The sequence below is a fragment of the Myotis brandtii genome, unplaced genomic scaffold (genome assembly GCF_000412655.1).
Source record: "Myotis brandtii unplaced genomic scaffold, ASM41265v1 scaffold312, whole genome shotgun sequence".
Taxonomy (NCBI): Eukaryota; Metazoa; Chordata; class Mammalia; order Chiroptera; family Vespertilionidae; genus Myotis; species Myotis brandtii.
Genome location: NW_005361955.1, coordinates 611,126 through 635,051, shown reverse-complemented (window position 1 = coordinate 635,051; position 23,926 = coordinate 611,126). Strand labels below are relative to the sequence as shown.

Below are 23,926 nucleotides of genomic sequence, written 5' to 3'. Positions count from 1 at the left end.
GAAACCCCGGGAGGGGAGCAGCGGGACCCGGGGGCAACCACGGAGGCCCCGCGAAGCCCCAGACCTACCCAGCGGACAGCGGCCTCCGCCTCCACCTTCTCCGGGGAAAACACAAGCCAGAACCCGCGGAAGGACAACCCGCTTAGGGGTCTGCCGCCAAGGAGCCCAGTCGCCATTAGAACAAGGCCTGGGCCCACAGAAGGGTCCCGGGGTCCCTGACCCGGATCCCACACAGCAGCCAAATCCTGCGCATTGGAGAGAGGCAGGAATCGGAGAAAGTCAAGTGCAGTTGTAATTTAGCTAAATTCTCAGGACGAGGGGTGTCACCTGCGCTTTCCCATGGCTGTCAGGGCCTAGATTGATTTTCCGCACGTGGCATAAAAGTTATTTCACGCAAAAGACCCAGCTCTCTTCCTTATATAAAGGCTACTGACTGCTAGGCTCTTCCTTCTGAGACCCAGGGACTGCTCACTGAGAAAATACGTATTTACTGAGGGAGGCCTGCCACAAACTCACGTAGCTAACAGCCTAGTGCACTAACGTAAGGTTTTGTTTGCTTGTTTTTAAAAACCCATCCGTGTGTCCTGTGTCTTGGTAGTATGAGTCTTATTTTAAATTTTTCTTTAGAAAAGATTCACTCCCAGGTGACAATTTCGGATGGAAAGGCTGTTCTTTGCTTCGCCTATATCCTGTTTTTAGCTTGTAGTGCCGTGTTCGCAATTCTGCATCCCAGGTCCTGGCCATGTTTCCAGTACGTGACCATTTTGATGAATAAAGTAAATTCCAACAGTAAATACAAAACCAATAAAACTTACTGATTTTAAATAATCAGGGAAAATATATTGCCTTAAAATCAAATTAAAGGGTCATGAAATTAAAAAAAAAATAAAGGCAGGATTTGGTGCCACAAATAAATCTTATCACCAGACCTCATAACTAAATAAATAAGTAGGCAGGGTTTTGAAGGCTGGCAGGTTGGACAACATGCATACACATGTACCTGAGCAGCTCCCACCCCCCTCAAAGCCAAGCACCCTTTATTCTCTCTCCCTAGGCCACATGTTTAGAAAGATCTATTCCACCAAATTGCATATATTACCTAATGATTCATCTTCCCACTTAGAAAAATGATCCTGCAGTGTTTTTGTTAATGTAACTGCCAATCAGAGCTTCTACAAAACTTGAGCTAACCTGTTGTTAATTGTGGATTCCAACCTAATGAAACCTGTGGTTTGATCGCAAGTTTGTGTTTTCATTGAGGCTTTTGGAAACGGAAAATCACATGGGCCTCCAACGAAATGGAGGCACCTGAATTAGGAGCCACGGGCATTGCTCTCTGGGCTTCTCTGAGATTGGAAGGTGGGAGGTGGGAGAGCAAAGTAATTTGGCCTTTGGATTCTGTCTGCCTGGGTTTAAAGCCCAGCTTTGTCACTTACACAGTCACTCACTATATAACTTTAGGCAAATTACTCACTTTCCCTGAGCCTTGGCTTCCTCATCTGTAAAGTGAGGCTACTTTTAATACAACACTTACCTCGTCGGGCTTTTTGATAATAAAATGGGATAGCACACAAGCAGCATCTACAGTAGTGCCTGGCACATAGTAAGTGCTCTGTAAGTGTAAACAGTTGTGGCTCTTAGTGCTGGAAGTCAAGTATGCAGAGCTCTAAGTCCAAGCGGTCAGAACCATAGCTTCAGTGTGTAAAGCAACCTTTATACCCTAGAAATTTTCCATGGGTAAGCTGCCAGGGTCACATGGTGACTGACATAAAGGGATTTAAACACAGGTCTGACTCCGCAGTCCACTTTCTGTGCTGCTAACATGTTCCAAGGTGGTACCTTGATCAGAAGCTGTCAACAGCTTGTTAAGGGTGAAATCGGCTCTGGCTTTCCTAAGAGGCTTAGCAAATGAATGACTCCTTACATCCACTTGGGAATTCACATACAGTGGCATTTCTTTCTCGTTAGAGCTAAATGTTTCTCCAGAAGCGAATAGATTTCCCCAAATTGTTATTAATAACTAAAATATCATGGCAACAGTTTTAAACACCACAATCTAAACCTTACATAATCAGCCTGTCCTTCGAAATTTTCCACCCTTCCTCATAACCAGTCGCAGATTCTCTCTCTTAATCATTCTTCTGACTATGGGGAACTATCTGGAAATTTCCCGGAACGTCCCAACTTGTCACCATTTTGTTCTTTTCTGGAAAGGTTTATGCTTTTCAAAACAACTCAATGTGATTTCTTTTTCTATAGCTTTAGAGTACTTTTCATTGTAATAGATTTGCCAATCACCAAAAAATACCTAAGACTTTAAGATTCTCTCCTCTCTCCTTTAATTTCTACCCATTCTTCAACATCTCCACAGCATGGCTCCTGATCCTTTTCCAGTGGCCTTTTTAGGCGTTCCTTGTTTTCTACCTCATTTCTTTTAATTCCCACTATTTTCGTTATGTTACAACTGTCTGCTTGCACTTTTTGATTTAGCAGTATTGGCCAATTTAACATTTATGCCCCCCTTCTCTTTATTTTTTAAGGTTTCAATATTATCATAATATATAAATAGATGTAAGTGGTGTGTCTATTAAATCCACTTGCTTCCTTTGACTCATTCTGCCTCCCATATTTGCAGCACTCTGTGAACTCAATTTATTGTTTTACTTTTCCTCTCTTTCCCTCATCCTGGGCACAGATTCTATCGCGTGGCCTCCCTTGATGTGGCTGCTTATCTCTTTTCTTCAAGCATTTTAAGAAAGTGCCTGTCTGAACCATTTTCTCTAATCTCCACCACGTTCCTGAAAGGCCTCTTGTGATACTGTGTTGAGAAGTCTACCAAAGCCCAGGAAGAGACAGTGTTTAGAAAAGGGGTGTCAACTTCCAATGCCCACGGGAGCCAGCAGGAAGTAATGTGAACCAGGGCCAACAGGATAACCGGTGTCCCACCTAAATGGGGAGTGTGGGTGGTCACCACCCAGCCCCAGAGCAACTGTTGCCAGGTGGGAATCCCAGGTCCGCAAAATTTTCCAATGAAGCCCAAACCAGGAATTTTATATAAAATATATGAAATGTCGATTACTTAAAAAAAAAAATCTGAATCTGATCAAGTCTCTACTTGTAACTAGCCGTTTACAAGAAATTTCTGAGACAGAGGAACATGTAAAACAGCACCAAGAAACACAATCATCAAATTCCAGATTGTGGGAAACTATGGGACAAATGTTTTTTTCAATCAATTTTTTATAGCAATAGCAAGAATGAAAGAAAGGGCCCTAGCTGGTTTGGCTCAGTGGATAGAGCATCAGTCTGTGGACTGAAGGGTCCCAGGTTTGATTCCGGTCAAGGGCATGTACCTTAGTTGTGGGCACATCCCCAGTAGGGGGTGTGCAGGAGGCAGCTGATCAATGTTTCTAACTCTCTCTATCCCTCTCCCTTCCTCTCTGTAAAAAAATCAATAAAATATATTTTTTAAAAAAGAACGAGGCAGGAAAATCTATAGATTAAATGAAATTTGAGGAAATATTAATTGCACTGTATGAACCTTAGAACAAATTGTGTGTTGTTGTTTTCTTAAAATGACCAAACTGGACAAATATGAATGCTGACTATGATATCTGATGTTATTAAAGAATTATTGTTTTTGTTGGTGTGGTAATGACACTGTGGTTATTTTCGTTTCTTAGTAACCCACATTTTAAAATGTATTTTTTAGTAATCCACATTTTTAAAACTTTTTTAGAAATATTTCAGTTATAGAAAAATTGCAAAAATAGTACCAAAAATACCTATATATACTCTACCCATATCTATTTATCTATTATTTTTTCCTGCCATTTGTAAGTTGCAGACATCATTCTCTTTTACACCTAAATACATCAGCATTTATTCCCCCCCCCACAAAAAAAGGGGCTTTCTCTTACTATCTTTATCTTTTAGAGAATGATACAAAAATATTTCAAGAAAAACTTATATGATCTTGGATTTGCTTTAACATACTACAAGAGAGAATTTACATGAAACAAGATTGGCCAGCAGTTGAGAATTGTTGAAGCTGTTTGATGGCTACACAAGGGTTCATTTAACTGGTTTGTCCATCTGTTTAAAATGTTCATAATAAATTTTGAAAGATTATGTTAATGAAAGACTTTAAAATGACATAAAATGCTTATGATATAAATGAATAAAAAGATACAAAATTGTCCACAAAATATTATCTCAACTATTAAAAATATCACAAGGCATAGATAAAAGACTGAAAGGATACACGCCAAAATGTTAACATTTCAAATTATTGCATAGTAGTCATATTTTACTTTTATAATTAGGAGAAAAAAAGTTAATACAATTACAATATTAGAGCCCTTAGCCTGTTTGCTCAGTGGATAGAGCGGCAGCCTGGAGATTGAAGGGTCCTGGGTCCCATTCTGGTCAAGGGCACGTTACCTGGGTTGCAATCTCAATCCCTGGTGCCGCATGTAGGAGGCAACCAATCCATGTGTCTCTCTCTCATTGAAGTCTCTCTCTCTTATCTCTCCCTCTCCCTTACACTCTCTTCAAAAATCAATGGAAAAATATCTTCTGTTGAGGATTAACAACAACAACAAAAAATTAGAAACAAAAACAATGGTAACTGATTCAATTAAAACTATTGTTAAAAGTCAAACAAAATACATATGTGGACTAGAATGGCCAATGAGCCACCAATTTACAGGTTTTGACTTAGAAAATAAGTACACAAACTATGGTCTCTGGACCAAATTTGCCTGCCACCTGTTTTTGTATAACCTACAAGCTGAGGATGGTTCTTAACATTTTTAAATGCTTGGGGGGAAAAACCAAAAGGAGAATAATATTTCATGACATGAAAATTACATTAAACTCAAATTTCAGTGTCCATAGGCAAAGTTTTATTGGGACCCAGCCATGGTCATTTCTGTATCTATGGCAGTGCATAGATTATTATTGTTATACTTAATATTATATATTATTATATTTTTAATTTCACCATTAAAAAGTTTTGGGAAATTTTTCTCTGTTGTCATATAAATACATACTATCTTCAATTTTGCCTTAATCCACAAAGCCTAAAATGTTTACCCTTGCACAGCCGGCATGGCTCAATGGTTGAGTGTGGAACTATGAACCAGGAGGTCATGGTTCGAGTCCGGGTTAGGGCACATGCCTGGGTTGCGGGCTCCATCTCCAGCGTGGGACCTGCAGGAAGCAGCCAATTGATGATTCTCTCTCATCATTGATGTTTCTATCTCTCTCTTCCTCTCTCTTCCTCACTGAAATCAATAAAAATATTTTTAAAAATATTTACCCTTTATAGAAAAAGCTTCCAAACCCCTAGCTTAGAACTGGACTTCCTCTGTGACCTAAAAGCATTAGTGGAAAGAGCACTGGACTAAGAGTCAAGCATGGCTACTTAACTATCCAATGATAGAACAAGTGGGCCTGAGGTCCACACTGCAACTGAAGTCTGTGGTTCACATTCCTGCAAGAGCTAAGCAAGAAGTACAGGGATGATGACAACATTCAGTGCTAGTGTGTCAGCCAGGTATGGTCTCCGGGAGACCAAAAAAAGACATTCGAAATATCCCCTGCAGATGGCTTGCTAGGCACTCAGACCAGGGACTGGAAAAGGCTGGTGAAGAGCAAGGAAGGACCGGCTTTGGGCGCTGCAAAAGCAGAGCAACATGCCTGCTGTGGGCAACATGACTTTGGGGGAAAGAGTTTCTAAACTCTGCACCTTAACGCAGGTATTTTGGGTCTGTCTCCAGCCTGAGCTTCGTAGAAGACCAAAAGCACTAGGTCACAGCCCATGTGAAAACTCGGCTCATTTAATTTAAAGGTTAAACCAGATTTAGTCAAGCGATATGGGGTGCGGCTCTCTGGTATCCTCAGCATGTGGAATGGGGGCCTTGGGATGGAGACTTCATAAGACTCGGATACATCACCTCCAAGACTGCAGGTCCTTCATAATAGCTCACGTGGGACAATTAAGCACCAAGGCCAACATTATGACCAAAGCCAGAGAGAACGACAGAACACCCAGTCCCTATGCAGCAGGCCGGCAGCCTGCCTTTCAGGGGCTCTCCCAAGCCTTCGTTTTCTAGTTGAAACTCCTCCCCATTCTTTCTCCCTGGGAGGGGGGGGGGCACCCCCCAGCTTCTGGTGCAGCACAGCAGCATCTCCTTTTGTTCGCCCACTGCCTGCCTGCCTCCTGACCGCTCCCTTTGTTCCTTCTTTCTTAGTTGCTGCACCCCCTTGCTGTCCTCTCAGTCTGCGGTCATCTCCATCTCCCCACTTTGCCTCTCAGATGACCGCCCTGTTCTGTTCTACATTGTTTCCTGATATCCTGCAATTTCTAGAGAATCTTTCAATGGTGTGACCCTTTTCTTTCCCTACTAAAGGTTCCCCTCTTCTCTTCCACAGCTCAAGAAACATGAGGAAGGGGGGAAAATTACAAGGGCACTGCCCTTCTGGGATTTAACCACATTCTCAGCTGGTGGCTTTTGTTTTCTCATCTCACTGGCTTGTAAGGCCCTCAGGGCAGGGACTCCACGTCGCGCTCAGCGCTGGGGAAGAGGGGCAGGACTGTGAGGCCTTAATTAGAGCAAGGCCTCAGCCAGGGTAGAAGATTTTAGGAGGCAAAAGGAAAATAAATTTCAAAATATCCATTTGGCAGCAATGACCATGGGGCAAGGAAGAGAGAGGTTTATTTTATTATGTAAAGAAAATCATGGAAGGTCTCACTCTTTTCATGAACACAGAAAGAATATTTACACTTTACATTTTTAAAACAAAACAGAGCCAGGAAACAAACCCCCTCTGCAGGCCAGAGACAGTGAGGGTGGACGCAAGTGCTAGTCTTGAACCCTGAGCAGGAATAGCTGCAGGAGCAAGGAAGCCATTAAGGGAAAAGGTGTAGAATGAGTTACAAGATCAAAAGAGCAATTTTCTGGTCATTGAGACATTTAGGCCACGGAGAGCCATGCTGGGATCACCTCACAAAGACAAGTGCTTTGGTGACTGGTCTTTGATTTACCTGCTGCCCACAAAGCCTGCAGCAGAAAAGTCAGCAGCGAGACCCCTCACTGTCAGCCAGGGAAGGTGAAAAAACAGAAGCATCTTGCCTGCATCACAAATTCAAATTTTTGCATTCAAGGGCTTCTCAACTTAACATCTGCTCATGAATGCGAAAGAGTGGCAGCCTTTGTTATCCAGGTCACCTGGCAATGCAGGCAGGCCAGCCTGCAGCAGGGCAGCCAGGCATACGGTGGCTTATTAGGAGCCAAGACATCTTGGGGAGGTAATGAGGACGAGACACTGTGTCCCAGGGAAGAACCATCCTTGCTATTAGCTGAGATGCCCACACGGAAGGCTGGCTTTCAGGGAACAGTATAAAAGGCCACTAAGAGAACAGCACACTATTCATTCTTTCTGGAACAGAGAGGACACACGATTGTGCCTGTCCGTACGATGTTCTGGCCTTGCATAGGAACCTAGACTAGAGTTCCATAGGGAATTTCATGTCAGATACCACTCTGCCTGAGTCATAGCAGTGTCTGTCACACAGCAGAAGCTCAACAAATGCTTGAAGAAGGGAACTGAATTGTTGGAGCTCCTTCTCCCACTAATGGGTGATACTCTACCACGAAGGACTAGAATAATCATTTCGTGGCTAGTCAAAACCAAAGTATAAAGAGTCAGCTAGGCCTCCTCTCACGTGTGATTAGCAAAGTCCACTAAATTATGAATCCACTTTAGAAGACGCTTCTGAAACATATATATAGCAAACCTATCCTTTTGTTCTTGGGCCTTCATCAGGCAATAGACTAACCTATAAGGCATGGAAGAGTTCTTGGTTCTTAGGAAGAATTTTCTTAGTGTTATTTGCTGAAGTCGAGAAATATCACTCCAAGTAGTAAGGTCTTTAGAAAGCCACCAGCTGTCACAGAGGTCTGCAGAACTGAGGAGTTTAGGCAACGGGAGACAAAGACAAGTTTTTGGAAGATAGGATAGCCTTTACGCCTTTGAAAAAAATGAAAGGTAATGGCTAGCTCAATGTTTGGCCCTAAGTGTAAACTCTGGGATTCGTATGAAAAATGAAACAAAAGGCTTCCCAGAAAGTTATTTTGCTCTGAGAAGCCTTTCTTTGGTGGATTTCTTGAGTTAGCACTGAGCCTGCACCAAAATTTTATCGCCACCTGGGACTGCAATGCGCAGAATTTCACTGCACCTTCTTAGGCATCTCCAGATGGGACTGGGGCACAAGCAATGACCCCACAGGCACCATGTCCTGGGAATTTGACTAAAACCAGCCAGGAGGGCCTGACCTACCTTCTCACTGCAGGGGAAGCTTACCTGAATAAGGCTCAGTCCACAAAGTCGTCAAACCTGGCTCTGATATCATGGTAGTTACACTAGGAAAGGAAAGTTTGCAGTTTGTGCATGAACACCCCTCTGGCTGGTAATGCTCTCTCCTGGCTGAGTCTATCCTACCATGTAGGTCTCCACTTAAATGCCATCTCTTTACGAAGGCTTTCCCTGGCTCACCATTCTAAAGTGTCTCTCTTCCTCCCAACATGTCATATTGCTTTTTATTTTTTAAATGTTTCTTATTTATTTTTTAAGAGATAGAGGAAGGGAGAGGAATAGAGAGATCAAAACATTGATGAGAGAGAAACCTCAATCAGCTGCCTCCAGCATGCCCCCTTCTGGGGATTGAGCCCAAAACCCGGGCAAGTGCCCTGACTGGTAATCGAACCAGTGACATCTTGGTGCATGGGTTGACACTCAACCACTGAGTCATATCTGCTGGGGGTCACATTGCTTTTTTAAATTTAATTTAATTTTTTGTCTTTGCACTTGTATTCTTTAATTAATTGTTTACATATTTATTTTCCTCTATCACACTAGAGGCAGGTCATTGAGAAGCAGGCCCTGGTATCTCTTCTTCATTACTGTATTTCCAGCCTCTAAAATATGCCTGGCATATATAGCAGGTGCTCAATAAATGTGTCAACCAGGAACTCAAAGGCTTAGCATGATTTAGTACTAAAGAGAAAGGTGCTAGATCTTTGTCCAGATTCTTCTCCCTATATCAACCAGCTCTAAAACATGGCCTGGCTACCATCTGTCTATGAGGAAGCCATAGTAATGGTTGAGGTAGATCAACATCATTCTAGTAGGAAGAGATGAAATCTCTTTTTTTGAAAAATATATTTTTATTGATTTCAGAGAGGAAGGGAGAGGGAGAGAGAGAGAGAAGCATCAATGATGAGAGAGAATCATTGATCGGCTGCCTCCTGCATGCCCCACACTGGAGATTGAGTCCACAATCCGGGCATATGCCCTGACCAGGAATTGAATTGTGACCTCCTGGTTCATAGGATGACGCCCAACCACTGAGCCATGCTGGCTAGGTGAGATGAAATCCCTTTTAATTAGAAGATATAACACAATAAATATCAACCTGGATGAATATATTTTGGATGACTAAATGTAATATTTCCCATTTACATGACTAAACAGATCATTACTAGAGACAGGGTAAAAAGGAAAAAAAAAGCCCAAGTTAAGGTTTGGAAAAACATTTCCTATTTTCCAAAGAAAAAAAGGAGTTGAGAATTTTATATTATAAATCATTCAGGCAGAAAACCACAGATTTTCCCATTTCATTTTGGTGAGAACAAAGCAGTTGTTTGCACATTCTTCATGTTGCACCTGCTCTGGCCTGCCCGGTATAAACACCTTAGCCAAAAATTGTAAATTAGTTAAGCATAGCCTTCTGAACAATGAGAATGACTAAGTACCATCCTTAATAATTGGCAGGCAGTGTTTTTTTATTAATCTAGCAAATTTAATAATAATTGTAAATGGGTAAGTTTAGAAAAGTATTGTGCCTTGAAAAGATTTCTGTGAAATATGGAGGCAAGACATTAAGGCGAAACACAACAATGTAATAAATAATAATCAGTCTTCCATTCACTACTCTATTTATTAGAATGACAACAGTACAATATACTTCAAGCTCCTTGAATTGTGTTTAAAATTCTTCTAGGCAAGACCAAGAGCAACATAAATGAATAATGCCTCAAAAAAATTATTAGGGATGAAAGTCTCCAAGAAGATGCAATCATGCTGGAGTTAAAAAGAAAACGATTGACATTTGATAAAGAAGAAATACACTGTTGAATCTATCAGGCATTGATTTTTATGGTAAAACAATTCCATTGCATCCATCTAATCTTGTGATTAAGACTGAAAATTATTAATCTGTACCAGCCTATCAAAACAGAAGGCATTGTAGTTGTATCTTTCTGGGTAGCAATAGTACATTAATTACAAATGCCTGGCTCATTATTTGCTCAAGAGCAAATGACAGTTAGCTTGCTCCTACTGCAACTGTTAATGCTACTCATATTAAAATAAGTAGGAAATACTGAATCAGGTTTCTGACATTTCCCTTCAGTTTATGATCTTCTGATTGATGCTATATTAAAAATGAACTTAGTCATTTAAGTCACAGGCAAGAAGGAAAATGGCTCCCGAACAACCAAAAAAAAAAGGGGGGGGGCGGTGTTGAGGTGTTGCAGGAAGGATATTTTCATGGCAGCCCAAAGAACGAAATCACTGGGAGATGAATCATGATCTCATATAACTGAGCCAGACAAAGACTCTAAGCAAAATATTTAAGTTGGCCTCTAAACAACACAACAACAGCAACAACAAACCTTTAGCCCGTAAGAGGTTAGATTTTACAGACAGTGCTTTTGAATATGACAAGCTGCTAAAATACAGCAACTATTTGCACAAATGGTTCTGAATCTCAAGGTTCTTCACATCGGAGCAAACCTCAGGGAGGTTTGGGGTTTACAGCATCTTTCCCCGAACACATCTACAAGGACGTTTCCACAAAGGCTCAATGTGCACTTATCATTGGGGTGGGCTTGGCTTTGGGTCTTTCTCTATCGAGAGCTCCGAGGTTACCAATGGAGGGATCAAGGAAAACAAGAGCCTAAGCATTTTCTGATTCTCAGAATTTCTGAGATGCCTTTTGTTTCGGTGGCGCTGGTGAACTCGTGATAATGAAACTACACCTTTGTACACAAACCTTGACCAGCATTCTAGAGCACATTTCAAAGGAAACCTTAATTTTGAAAGTACTGAGCACAAAGGAGGGAGGAAAAAAGCTCTCACTGTGCAAGCTTTCTCTATATGTGCAGAAATATGTCTTGTTTTTAAGGCTTGAAGACCGCATTTTAAAAATGTCTAAAACCAGTTCAGACTCTATATCAGAGGAAAAAGAACTATAAATTTTTCATTAAACATTTGTTTCTTTTTTTAAGACAATCTTTTGCATATCTGTTATTGCATTTAAAAATAAGATTTGGTTACCAAGGAAACAGGTTCTGGCCCAGTGTTAATTTGAAAAACTAAAATATATTTGAGAAGTTAACCTCAAAGGAAAGAGCCCATGAAATTATTTTGAATAGTGCCAGAATTTGGTACTTGCAGAACCACAGCTGTATGGTCTGCAATGAGCCATCCTAGACACTGTTTCATTCATGAAGCTCTTTTTCTTCTAACAGGACCATTTACATTTAATATTTCCCCCTTTAAAATTGTAACTCTTCCTCTCCCTAGTAATAGGTATATAAAAGTGTATTTATTCTTGCATATTATCTAAAATTAATTTTTAAGTACATGTTATTTTCATCTTTCATATAACACGTTTAAAGACCGCTTCTTAAAATTTAAATATTTTAAATGTTTCATATTAAGCTTGTTTGCGCTCTTTGAAATTATCTGCAGAAACCCATTTATTTTTAGTTTCAAGCTAAAATGGAGCTGAATCAACAGACTTTTCCAAAAAATTCTTTTGTTGTCTAACGGCGCCACACCTACTATACATATGGTTTTTAAAAAAGAAATCATCTTATTGCAGAATCATTTTATAAGTTTATAAAAGCTATATATTTCTATACTATCTGACTAGAAAAGGCTATCCAATTTAATACCCCCCCCAAAAAAAATTACAACTGTCTTATTTAATTTTTGTTTTAAAAGTCATATTTTAATCCATAATATTCTTGCTGCATGGCTCAAATTCTATAAAACATGCAAATTTCAACCTACCTGTATGTATCACTTAGTGCAATGCTAGCATGACAAAACACTCAGCCATTTTTATGTGAAGCGATGGAGACCGATTTCTCCGTCTTCTTGCTCACAAGTTTTAGATGCAATTGTCACACACACAAAAATCATACGCAGAACAGCTTGGATGCACTGTGATCACGAGAACTGAATTTATCAACAGGAAAACAGGATTGAAAAAAGGAAGGTTCTCATCCAAGGTTTCTCTGAGGCTGCAACCAAGGAGGTGGTGTGTTGAATGTTTTCCCCTTCCTCCTCTGAGAGTTCAAAGCCCGAAGCTGACCACTGCAAAGGCCACTGTCACATTTGCTGAAAATCAAACCACTGATACCAGCATTGAAAATACAAATTTGAGAACCAAGTTGTTTGCACACCATGGCGTGCATAAGAGTTAAAAATAGGTCCCACCTTACCTCCTACCTGCATAATAAACACGGAAGTTTCAAGTGTTTAATTTGATAGTCACATTAATTAACAATACAACATACATTATTTAAAAGACAGCAAATGCAAGAAGAAAGGGGAGACACCATCTGGTAGCAGAGTTTTGTTGTTGTTTTGTTTTTTAGGGCTTTTTTTTTTGGCTTTGTTTAAAAAAAAAAAAAGGTAAAATCCTATTTTGAATGTGATGAAAAGCAAACATCCAGAAGCAAATGAATCGGAACTGAAAGGTGATGTTGAAATATCTAAGGCTGAAATGAGGCAAAAACAAGTCTTCACTACCAGATGATATGGCATACAGAGCATTTACATACTCACATCTGAAATACTAGGCAACGTGTAATGAATTCTATACACAGCATGCACACAGCACCAGCACAGCTAATCCTGCCTGCCATCTTAGGCTCGCAGGAGCAAGATACGCAATGCATGCAGCACACGAGCACTGGGGAAGGAGGAGGCAAGGAACGGCTCACCTTAAATGCAGTATCTGATTAATGTTGGAAGTGACATTGCATATCAGCCTCAGAGTCCTGGTTCAACTGGGGAGGAGGGAACAAAGAAAAATGTCATCAACTGGTGATGCAAGATGAGCCCAATCACTAAACACTATTTAGCCAACTCCAAATTCTGCAACCAGACAGTAGAAGGCATTTCATACATTTAAGCAGAGCTGCTGCACAATGACTGTGTCCTTCTGCTTCTGAGAATCAAATAATCCTTTTGCTAAGGAAGAAAATCAGCTGGAACGGATACTGTCATGTCATCTTCTTGAAGAAAGCTTTCAATACAGTATGTATCTGGTTTGGGATGCATTTTATAGACTGTTAATTTCATAGAACTGCTAATAATAACAACAAGAAACCAAAACTGTTAAGCTATAGCAAAGTCAAAAATAATATTATAAAAGGTGTAGCATTTCTAGATTATTTTTAAAAATCCTAATTGGTGCCGGCAGGCTTGTAGAAGAATGCATGATCAGCTGTCTGTATCAGTGCTATAACCTCTAACCACAAGCGTGTAAATGTATCCTGCTAAATGTATCTGCAGTACAGAACGGCAGATACCTCCTCAGCTGGAATGGTATTCTAATGTGAATAAATTTGCTTAAACTTAGAAGCAGAATACAATCAGGACAGAAAAATAAATTGATGCTGAGTTCGTTTGGATACATAGCTGACCAGCACGGACGATAAAAGCTAACCAGGATACTGACCTAAATAATGTTGACTTGCAGCAGCCTACTGTACTTGCTCAAAACATAGGATATGCAAAATTATATTTCTCCTCCCTCCCCCTGCAAAAGCTAAATTGTAAAGTAACAAGCCATTAACAGAAATCCAAAAGGCTATAGTTATAGAGAGGGAGAGTACATACTGTAAGAGAAGAAATGGTGTTGTGCTGAGATGCAACGTTTCTTTGTTTCACTTTGAGGCTTATCTTAGCTACGCTTGCACGACGACATTGACATCATGGAGGTCAGGGCTGACACTGGGGTGCTATCCGTTTTATGAGTGAAATGTTTTCTGAAAATTAAATCTCATCTACTCGAACACCAAATTTCATGTCTTCTTCAATACCACCTCTCTACCCTCGCTGCACAAGATTGATGGGATCTAGTTTGGCTGTATGTAATAAATTGGAATCGCCTTCTGTAGAGATTCCAACACATAATGTAGGAATTAATTTTTTAAAACAAAAACCTTTAAGAATTCTTATGCATCCCCTTTCAATCTTTTCTATCAACGCACACACGCACGCACGCGCACACAGACACACACACACACACAATTGAAGCTCAAATTGCAATGAAATGTTTAACATGTGGAACAAAAAAATGTGGAAAGAACTGCTTATTCAGGATTTTGAAGTAACGCCTAATAAGCAAATACTGTTTTGCTACAGAACCAGTGTCACCATGTCCCCAAAGAGAGGAAAACAGCATTGCTTGCTAGAAAAATTTCCTCCATTTCCTGCCGGCAGGTAAAAAACAGAAAAGCATTTACCACGCTGTATAAAACAAGAAGTCTTTTATTTTTAAGGAAACAGAGCAGATTATTTTCCATTCCTTCTTCAGCCACAAAAAAACCATACCCACCCCCACCCTTAGATCCTGGACATAAGCCAACATTTTTATAAAACGCTATGAGACTGATTTTGAATACATAATATTTACTTTTCTTCTTCATATCTCTTCAAGGTCTTTCATTGCCTATTGCATCACTGAATATGCTAATGTTAGTTAATTTTAACTCGTGCAAAAAGAAATTAACATTTTCTGGAGTTGCTAGTTTTCCAGCGCCTCTATTTTCTATAAGGACTGGCTAAAAATAACTGGGTTAGCAAAACATTCAAACTCCCCAGAATTTTTTTTAAAGGAGAAAATGTATTCGAACATCTTACTTCGGTACTAGGTTTCACAACCGATCTTTTGTTTCTGGTTTTCATTCTATCTCCTCTCCCAGAATCCAAGTGATTTTTAGCTCAATGTGTGGAAAGTACCCCGCCCAGCTCTATCCCATACATTTTAAAGTATCCGAATGGGGTTGTCCAGATGGTCGATCATACCTGAACCACACTGAGTCCTCTTCTCTTTGGAGCACATCTCTCCCTCCCACAACTATTCCAGAAATAAACGTGGCTCTAACGGAAACACCAATGGTGGAACCATCTTCCCCACCCCCACCTCATTGCCCTATGAGCTCTGGTTAGCATTGACAGCGACAGAAAATTAGAATGGAGTGTCCTTAGGCTAATTCCTGCTGCACCACGGGGGTCGGGAATTAGAGACTATCACTCTGAGTTACAAGGTACCAGTTTAATAGAAGGTCATCTGTAAAGCAGAGTCCTGAGAGTGGGGGCGGAGGAGGCTGAAGCGAACACCTAGGCATTTGGTTCTATTAGTGTCTGTTCAGATATTCCCCATGAATAACATCTGAAAGCTAAACATTCACATTAAAACACTCACACATGATTATCATGTAGGCTAACTAGTCACGCTATAGAATCAACTCTAACCCCTTGGAACTCAGTCGATGCCGCCTCCTTCCTGGGAAAATAAATGACAGCGACAAGGACAGTAATCCATATCAGGCTCCCAGGAGATGAGTGAACAGTGTTATGTGCCTTTACAGGAGCAGGGTGGTGAATGTGGTCAGGTCCCCTACTGGTACTGGTAAGCCGATGCCTGGGCAAGTGGTCTCCAAACCTCCTTGTGGGGTTCTGTGTCCACGCTCTGCCAAAACGAGCCTAAAAGCTACGTGTTGGTTATTTTGTGATGTTCCAAAAACACTCCACGAGCTAACGTGGTCTGTTTACCAAACCTGATTGTGTTAAACGAATTTGAACTGTAGCTGAAAGCACTCAGATGGATGAGCTTGTTTAGGCAGACATTCTCTGACTAGTAAATCCTGTTTTGTACTTTAAAAAAATCATGTGCATGCCTGAATTACGCAAGCTTTGTCATGATTACAAGTGGCAAGGGTAAGCATTCACTTATGATTTTTGTCTTTCTTTTATTTATTAAATTGAGTGGGGTGACACTGGTCAACATGAACATATAGGTTTCAGGTGCGGGTTTCTATATTATAAGATCTGTATACTGATCTTATAATCAGTCAAATCTTCTCCTGTCACCTTATATGAGGACCCCATTCACCCTCCCACCCCACCCCTTTCCCTCTGGCAACCATCACACTGCTGTTTGTGTTCATAAGTTTCAGTTTTATATCCCACATATAAAAGCTTTTTAGCTTTTTCTGACTGACTTATTTCACGTAGCATAATGATTTTTAAAAATTCATGCTCCTCACCAACATCCTCGGGGCTTACGCACAGACTTTAATGTAAAAGACAAATCCCTTTCCCACGTTGTAAATGTTGACCTGTTTTTGCACCGGGAACCCCAAATAATCTGGCAGGAGCAGGCGGGAGAAGGCAGAGCAGCAGCGAGGAAGCGTCTTTCACTTAGATTAAGGCTCTCACTTGCTCCCAGTCTCATTGTTCTGCCGTCTGAGCTCATTTTATTTTCAGTCCTGTAGGTTAAAATTAAATTGCATGGCTTACGCAAAGAACATAATTCAAGTACGAGCCAAGCTTGAGTCTCCATGTTTTAAAAAAAATGTAGTCAGGGCACGGAGTCCCAGAGGAATCCTTAGTTGATAAACATTTGGATCGGTTTGCACATTTCTTTATTCCACTCACTGCATTAAAAATTACAGCTGGTTTCCGTTTTTACCTAATATAGATATTCAACATTTGTGGGTTTGTTACCCGGTTAGGCTGTTTTGAGCTAAATGTTTAAAAATAAAATATTTACCAAATATAACAATTTTGTTTAAATTCTTAGAATTTAAAAGTTTAAAAAATTTTTGATGAGCTTGGTTATTTTATCTATCTGTAGTGTATTTAGCCTTGGAAGCAACAAGGTTACAATCTCTCAATGGCTGAAAATGTGCTTTTGGATGATATTTTAGCCTAAATATTTTGGAAAGTCCAGTGCTACTTCAATCATGTACATTTTGCCTAAAGATCTGGGCAGGAACTTCTATTTTCTACCTTGATCACAGCTGTCTATTAGAACGACCATTTATTGAGAACCTACTATATTCTCAATATTTTAGCTCTATTATTTAATTCTAAACCAATAATCCTGCAAGGTGGAACTTAGTTATTAGTTATCATCAACTTTAGGTGAGGAACAAATTGAGATTGCTAGTCACACAGTAAATAGCACAGTGAAGACTTAAACCCACGTCTGACTAATTCCAAAGTCACATGCTCATTTGTGGTCTTTCCACCAATTCTGACAGGATAAAACCTCCTCCTTCTACATTCTTCCCTGAAGTAGGAATCTTTTTACTGTGTAGATGACTAGTCGAGGGGAACGCCCTCCCTGAAACCACAACCACCCAGGTTTATAAGAACCAGCCTCAACTCCCCAGTTCCTGAGAATTTGGGGTACCTGTTATACTGGACCAGGAGGTGGAGAAGACAGAATAAAAGAGGAGGAATGAACTAGCCTGTGTTGGAAAGTTAAGATTAGAAAGCAGTAACAAATAAGCAGTAACAATTTTTTTTCAGAGGTTTGTTATAATTTGGAAATGTTTCATGAGGCAAAATAAGTGGAACAGCTTACATTTCCATCTGAGCAAACTACCTCCCCTGGTGAAGCCCAATCTTTTCATGTTACAGATGGGGAAAGTGAGGCTGAGAGAGATCTGGTCATTTGCATAAGATCACACACATAATAAGTGAGTTGACCCATTTGCTGTATTAAAAAGCATATGATCAATTAAAGAAAAATCAGTGTAACAATCAGGACTGACCTGGTTTTCACACATAGTGCTTTGGGCCTGAACAGATAACCCAAGTTGGTATTATGAGTTCCTTCCCCAACATATTTTGAAAATGGGCTTTTAAAAAGCCTAAATTTTGAATAAGAGATTTTTCTCCATCACGGTCAGTGTCTCAACTGCATCATTTTAATGATCGACTCTCTGCTGATATCTGTCCATTTTGCCCCTGTTTGTAAGATCCCTTCCACCTCTGAAAGTGTGCGATTCTAAAAATTCCAGCTCCGCTTGCTTTCTGGGTCAGTTAGGCCAAGCGCAGGACTCCAAGTCCCCTGCCGCCTGGTTATATGGCCAGCTGACTATCTCCCTCATTGGCAGTAATTTTATATGCCAACCAGATGGCTCTCAAAGGGGGCTTTCTAATCAACTCTATCAGCTCCACCCTGCCTGGGAATACGAGAGGAGGATTATCTTCTCTGCTCGTGAGGCAGAAGGAAGGGTTGGGTGAATAGGCATGCCTGACAAGTCTGAATTCCAGGAAGCCCCCTCCAGGTCTCAGACAGGAGCTTTCTCACTCCCATCCATGAGCATCCGTGTGTAAGACGTGGGAAGAGAGCACACATTTGATGGCAAGGATCTGGCAGCAAGCCTTGGGGACCAAACTAAAGTTACTCTCCAGGAAAGAACTGGAGGGAGAGGGGAATGTGGACCATGTGGTTTGCAACAGAGAAAAAGTGGTACATGACTTAGGGCTGCAAGGGCGACTGTGGTGGATACCATCCCACCCCACCCTAAATTTAGCTCAGACTCTCCTGTGGGAATATTCTCAATGTCTCACCACCATTTTCAATATCACTACCTCAGCTTTAGCAACAGAATAGTTCCTGCTTTCATTTCTCAGTGCACTTGAAATGTGGCGCTAATAAAGGCCTTGCAGGCTCTCAGAGACCCAGAGCTTTCCTGCATCCCTAATCACATGCTCATTTGCAGCCATGACTGTTTGCCACTCCCCAAATGGAGAGCAAGTAGAACAACAGGGTCTTTTAGATCCTGAATTGGCAAAAATAAATAAATAAATGCATACATACATATATATTCAGCAAGAAGATTGAGTTTCTTCTTTCTAGAGCAGTGGTTCTCAACCTTCCTAATGCTGTGACCCTTTAATACAGTTCCTCATGTTGTGGTGACCCCCAACCATAAAATTATTTTCATTGCTACTTCATGACTGTAATTTTGCTACTTTTATGAATCATAATGTAAATATCTGATATGCAGGATGTATTTTCATTGTTAAAAATTGAACATAATTAAAGCATAGTGATTAATCACAGAAACAATATGTAATTATATATGTGTTTTCCGATGGTCTTAGGCGACCCCTGTGAAAGGGTCGTTCGACCCCCAAAGGGGTCGCGACCCACAGGTTGAGAACCTCTGTTCTAGAGAGATTGGCTACTAAGTTGAAAAGGGAGGGTGGGCTGTAAATGAAGGTGGAGAAGGAAGAATTCTTACAGGTTAGTAAGATCCACCCCATGTGAGTGCATAATCCTCTCTTTGTATCTTTCTTCATCCTGGGCAACAAATATTCCAAGACTCCCCCTGGGAACAAACTCATTTGCTTTTTTTTTCCCCAGATAAATGACTTTGTAGTTCAGAAGGGCCACAACCATGCACCTCTTCTCCACAGAGCAGCTTAACAAGCTTCAGTGAATTTTCACTTCCTTTGGGCTGAAGATAAAAGCACACGAAGCTTATGTTGTATTGAATTATCTACCTTTACTCATATCTCGGGGTTGCCTCCGGCAAGATCTATGTATCTCCCATGGTACACAGAGCATTGACGGGTACAACAAAGGGGCTCATGTGGGAGTGCTCTTCACCGACCAACACCAAACGCGGGGGGGGGGGGGGGGGGGGTTCCTCTGCTTCCACCGCTACCAGTGGAATCTTCAGCTCTATACCATGAAGCTACTTCCTAGAATTAGAGAACTCACTCGGTGAGTTCAGGCATAGACCTGGGGACTGACAGTACCAATGGAAGTCTTTCAAACACTTAATCACTGTTCACTCAGGGGAGCCACAAGTTGTCTGGAAAGCTGACCACAGGCTTTGTTGAAATCTGTCCCCTCTAGAACAGGGAAAGGGAGACAGAAGTCAGAGTGACCCCACAGAGACATCAGCAATACCACTGCCTTCACAAGATGCCTCGACCTTCCCTCAGGCCCTCGGTGGCACATCGTGTTTCACAGCATTTTATAGAGCATGTCATTGAAACTCTCTCTCTGAGGGAGGACAAAGTCGGGTTCAAAGAGCCTGTTGTTACAAAAGTTCTCAGCAAAAGCTGAGGATAAAAGCCATATTACTTAATTTCTGGCATTCTGCTCTTTGTAATTCAACATACTGGCTCAACTTTTAAAGATTTTTATTCCAAACTTTCACTCAAATAGGTACTTAATAAATGGCAATAGAATAAGTGAATTAATGAATAGATGCCAATATAGAGGGCTTATAACTTATTTCCCAATTCATCTCAGAAGAAAAATGTTATACTTGTTTAATTTTGTTTCATAAAAGAGCTCAACTAAATATAATTTTAAGCAAAATAGTAAATATTGGCCAAAGTATCACCTGGGACCAAGAGTCCCTTGAGAATATCAGAGACGTAGGCTTGATTGCTATATTAAGTCAATCAGATTAAGTTTAGCCAGCGGAAGTAGCCTTTATCCTATTTGGTTTGCAAAGAAAAATCTCATGAGTTATCATGAGCAGCTAAAAATAAGTTGCAGGTTTCATTTTCCGTCGTTCAGTATGGTTTTGAAACCAAAAGGTACATAACTAGGAGATGCACCAAGACCTACTGAAGTTCAACAATTCAAACTGTTACCTTTCTAGCACACCGTCCTGATCTGCAACTCACAGCCAGCCCAAGAAATGTACACTGCCGTCCATCTCAGCATGGTCTCTTGAGATGAGTCCCCCTAATAAATAAGGCATGGCAGGAAATTGGTAGCTGAGGCCAGTCTTGGGGGACAGTGGCTTGTGTGTGTCTTAATATCCGGACAGGATGCCACATAGACATCAGCCCTATTTGCTCAGCCTCACTATTAGGTGACACTATGGAGCCCTTTGCAGAGCCAGGGAGTTAATAAAGCCAGAATTTCATTAAGATGGGGCCCTAATGTCGTGAGCACGGCAAGTACCCCTTGCCCTAAATGCCCATGGCCTTGTGCAATTCCATACTGCACACCCAGGCGGCTCACAATACGTTTAATTTCAAAACTCTCTTTCCAGGGCCAAGTCTGGCAAAAAGGTGTTTGACAGAGGCTAAGTGCTTCAAAGGGAAGGCAGCCATCTCTTACTAGCATTCAGCTGGGCACACGGCCCCGGGAGAGAGCCGTGCAGTTAACAGAAAGCCCTCCGCTGAATGAGATGGAGAGGGGGCAAAGAAGGGTTAATCTGCTTCCATTAGAGGAGGGGCCCTGTGATGAAGGTGAAGAGAATAATCTGTACGAAGAGCAGAGAAGACAAAGCGCCATTCCGGAAAAGACATGATTGTGCAGGGCGAGAAGGATGATTTGTCCTAGATTTTCACCGTGAGGCCATTTCTTAGATCTGAGTCTTTACCTCACTTTGAAGTTACAGTCTCAGGGAGGGGAAGGGGGCATAGTCACACTCAGGGCTGGAATACTTGAGCTTTGATTCTCACTGAGATGGGCGTCTCTGAGAAGCAGAGGGTGAAACCAAAGCCATCGGAGCGCTGCCACAGAAGCCTACCCATAAATCAGAAAGCGGCAAAATAAACAATAGGAGTTGCTTGTGAAAGAGAAACCAGTGGCCGATCCCTGTTTCCTGGGGCAGGGAACACCCTATTTTTTTTTTAACTTAAAAAAAAGCAGCTTTTTAAAAATTTGCTTTTAAAAACTTTTTTGGAAATACTTTAAGATTCACAAAAAGTTGCAAAAATAGTGTGGCGATCATAGGCAAATCCTCTGGTGTCCAAGGCTGTGGCACAATGGGTGCAGCAGTTACTCTGGAACAATGGGTGCAGCAGCTACCTTTGGGTTCTAGCTCCTGTGCTTCACTTGGTGCCGTCACAGGAGATGGATGTGGACTTGGGGATGGTGATTTAGAGAACCTGAACATAAATGGGACTGTCGGCAGCTGAACAGTCTGGAGGTTGAACTTGAAAGTCAAATGATATGATCATTTGGCCCCCAGAAGCTGAGGTAGTAGAGTAAGAAGAAGGGCAGCCAGATATTGTCAGGTGACCAGTGGGTATGCTCTGATGGGTTTGAGCAGAGTTATGCAGACAGGACAGACAGTCATACTTCCTTTTAGATGATGTTGAGAATTTTTCAGTTTGGTTGTTGTTTGTTTACCATGTTCTCTGCTGTAACAGAATGTTCCAAATTTTCATTTTCAGGTGCCTCTTCTCTGACCCATTGCCCCTCCTTCGGCCAGATGAGCTGAAGGCAGCCTAGCGCACAGCACCTTTCAGATTTAAAGAGGCAGGCGCAACTTGGGGGCAGGTGCCTCCCCTGATCATGAAGTTATGTAACCGGGGCTCCCATCGGTGAGGCTGAATCCATGGCAGCTCCCGTCTAGCTCTAAATTTGTCTTCTTTTCAACTCATGCCTGCCTTGACCTAAAATTTGCCCACAATGTGGGTCTTGCTCTTGCCGTGTCCTTGCTCTCTTGGCTTCTGACTCTGGACCCCACCTCTTACTCTGCTCTCCTGGCATGGATGTGCATGGCTGACTATGTCTTCCTCGATCTAACTGTAGTGTCACCACCTCTGGTTAGGGCACACTGTGGGCTGACCTCTTTAAGGGACTAACGTGGATGACCCCAGAGGGCTGCCCACACATGTCCTGAGATATGGCCCATCGGAAGGCAGATGAGAAGTCCTCTAGTGAGGCAGGAGCTCACTTCAGGAGTTAGTCTTCTTGCCAGTGCCTTCTCTCTGCTCCTCTGAGTCTGGGTGGATCCGAGAACCTTCGTCTAATCAAGTTCCAGTTCTACCTCTCCCACTATATCTCTGGATATCCACAAGGAGGTAAGTGAACTATTCTGGGTCTCAGTTATCTCATATCCTATATAATAAAAGGCTAATGTGCAAATTGTCCCTTTAAGAGTTCGACCGACCGGGAATTCGATCCCTCGCTATGATGTGTGCTGTCCACTAGGAGGTGGCATGGAATGAAGGAAGGCCCTGGCCGGCCCTGATCACCAGCCAGGCCTAGGGACCCTACTCGTGCACAAATTTTGTGCACCGGGCCTCTAGTTTATAATAAGGTTTTCTGACTTCCTAGCTGAGACTCTTTTAACTCTACTATACCATGAATAAGGGAAAATCTAAAGTTCAGAAGCCAAAAAAGAATCTTAAAGTTAAATTCTGGTTTAGATATACTAGCTCAGGGTTCTCTAACTTTTTCTCTAATAAGTAATTGCTGAAATGAATGTTGACTTGCACACAACATACCAATAGTTCTCAAGCTCAAATGTGTATAAGGATTGGGAGGCTATATTAAAATGTGTGTTCCTAGGCCCTCTTCTCGGAGCGTCTGGGACCACTGGAGCCTAGGAGCATGCATTTTAACATGAGAAACTGAAGAGGATCTAGGATTTGAAATAGACACTGGTAACTTTTTAGAGGCTAATTTATCAATATGTATTAGGAACCTTAAACATAGGTCATTTGACCTACTGATTCAATTCTAGGAAATTTCCCTAAGTTGTCCAAAAAGATTGATCTTTAAGAATGTTTACAAAATACTAGAGGAATCCACAGGCAGCAAAATTGCAAACATATACCGAAGGAATTTCTTCTCTGATACTGCTCCTAGGGCATTGGAAACTAAAGAGAAAATAAACAAATGGGACTACATCAAAATAAAAAGCTTTTGCACAGCAAAGGAAACCATCAACAAAACAACAAGAAAGCCCACTGCATGGGAGAACATATTTGCCAATGATATCACCGATAAGGGTTTAATCTCCAACATTTACAGGGAACTCAT

At 41.3% G+C, this 23,926-nt stretch overlaps 1 protein-coding gene and 1 long non-coding RNA gene across 6 annotated transcripts in view; one reads left to right on the top strand and one right to left on the bottom strand.

Moving 5' to 3' along the window:
• Window positions 1–12,701, bottom strand: part of ZBTB38 (zinc finger and BTB domain containing 38) — a 54,357-nt gene extending 41,656 nt beyond the window's left edge. The window contains exon 1 of the mRNA XM_005869990.2: window positions 12,148–12,701. The gene's annotated coding sequence lies outside the window, so the exon portion shown is untranslated. The remainder of the gene's footprint in view (window positions 1–12,147) is intronic.
• A 613-nt stretch (window positions 12,702–13,314) lies between these two features.
• LOC102241237 overlaps window positions 13,315–23,926 on the top strand; it is a 30,486-nt gene continuing 19,874 nt past the window's right edge. For 4 of the 5 annotated variants that reach the window (XR_001362833.1, XR_001362834.1, XR_313811.2 and 1 more), the window contains exons 1-2: window positions 13,315–13,401; window positions 22,330–22,962. This is a non-coding gene — a long non-coding RNA (uncharacterized LOC102241237). Of the gene's footprint in view, window positions 13,402–22,329; window positions 22,963–23,752; window positions 23,790–23,926 lie in introns of those variants that run through there. The other variant, XR_001362832.1, reaches the window with a different exon arrangement.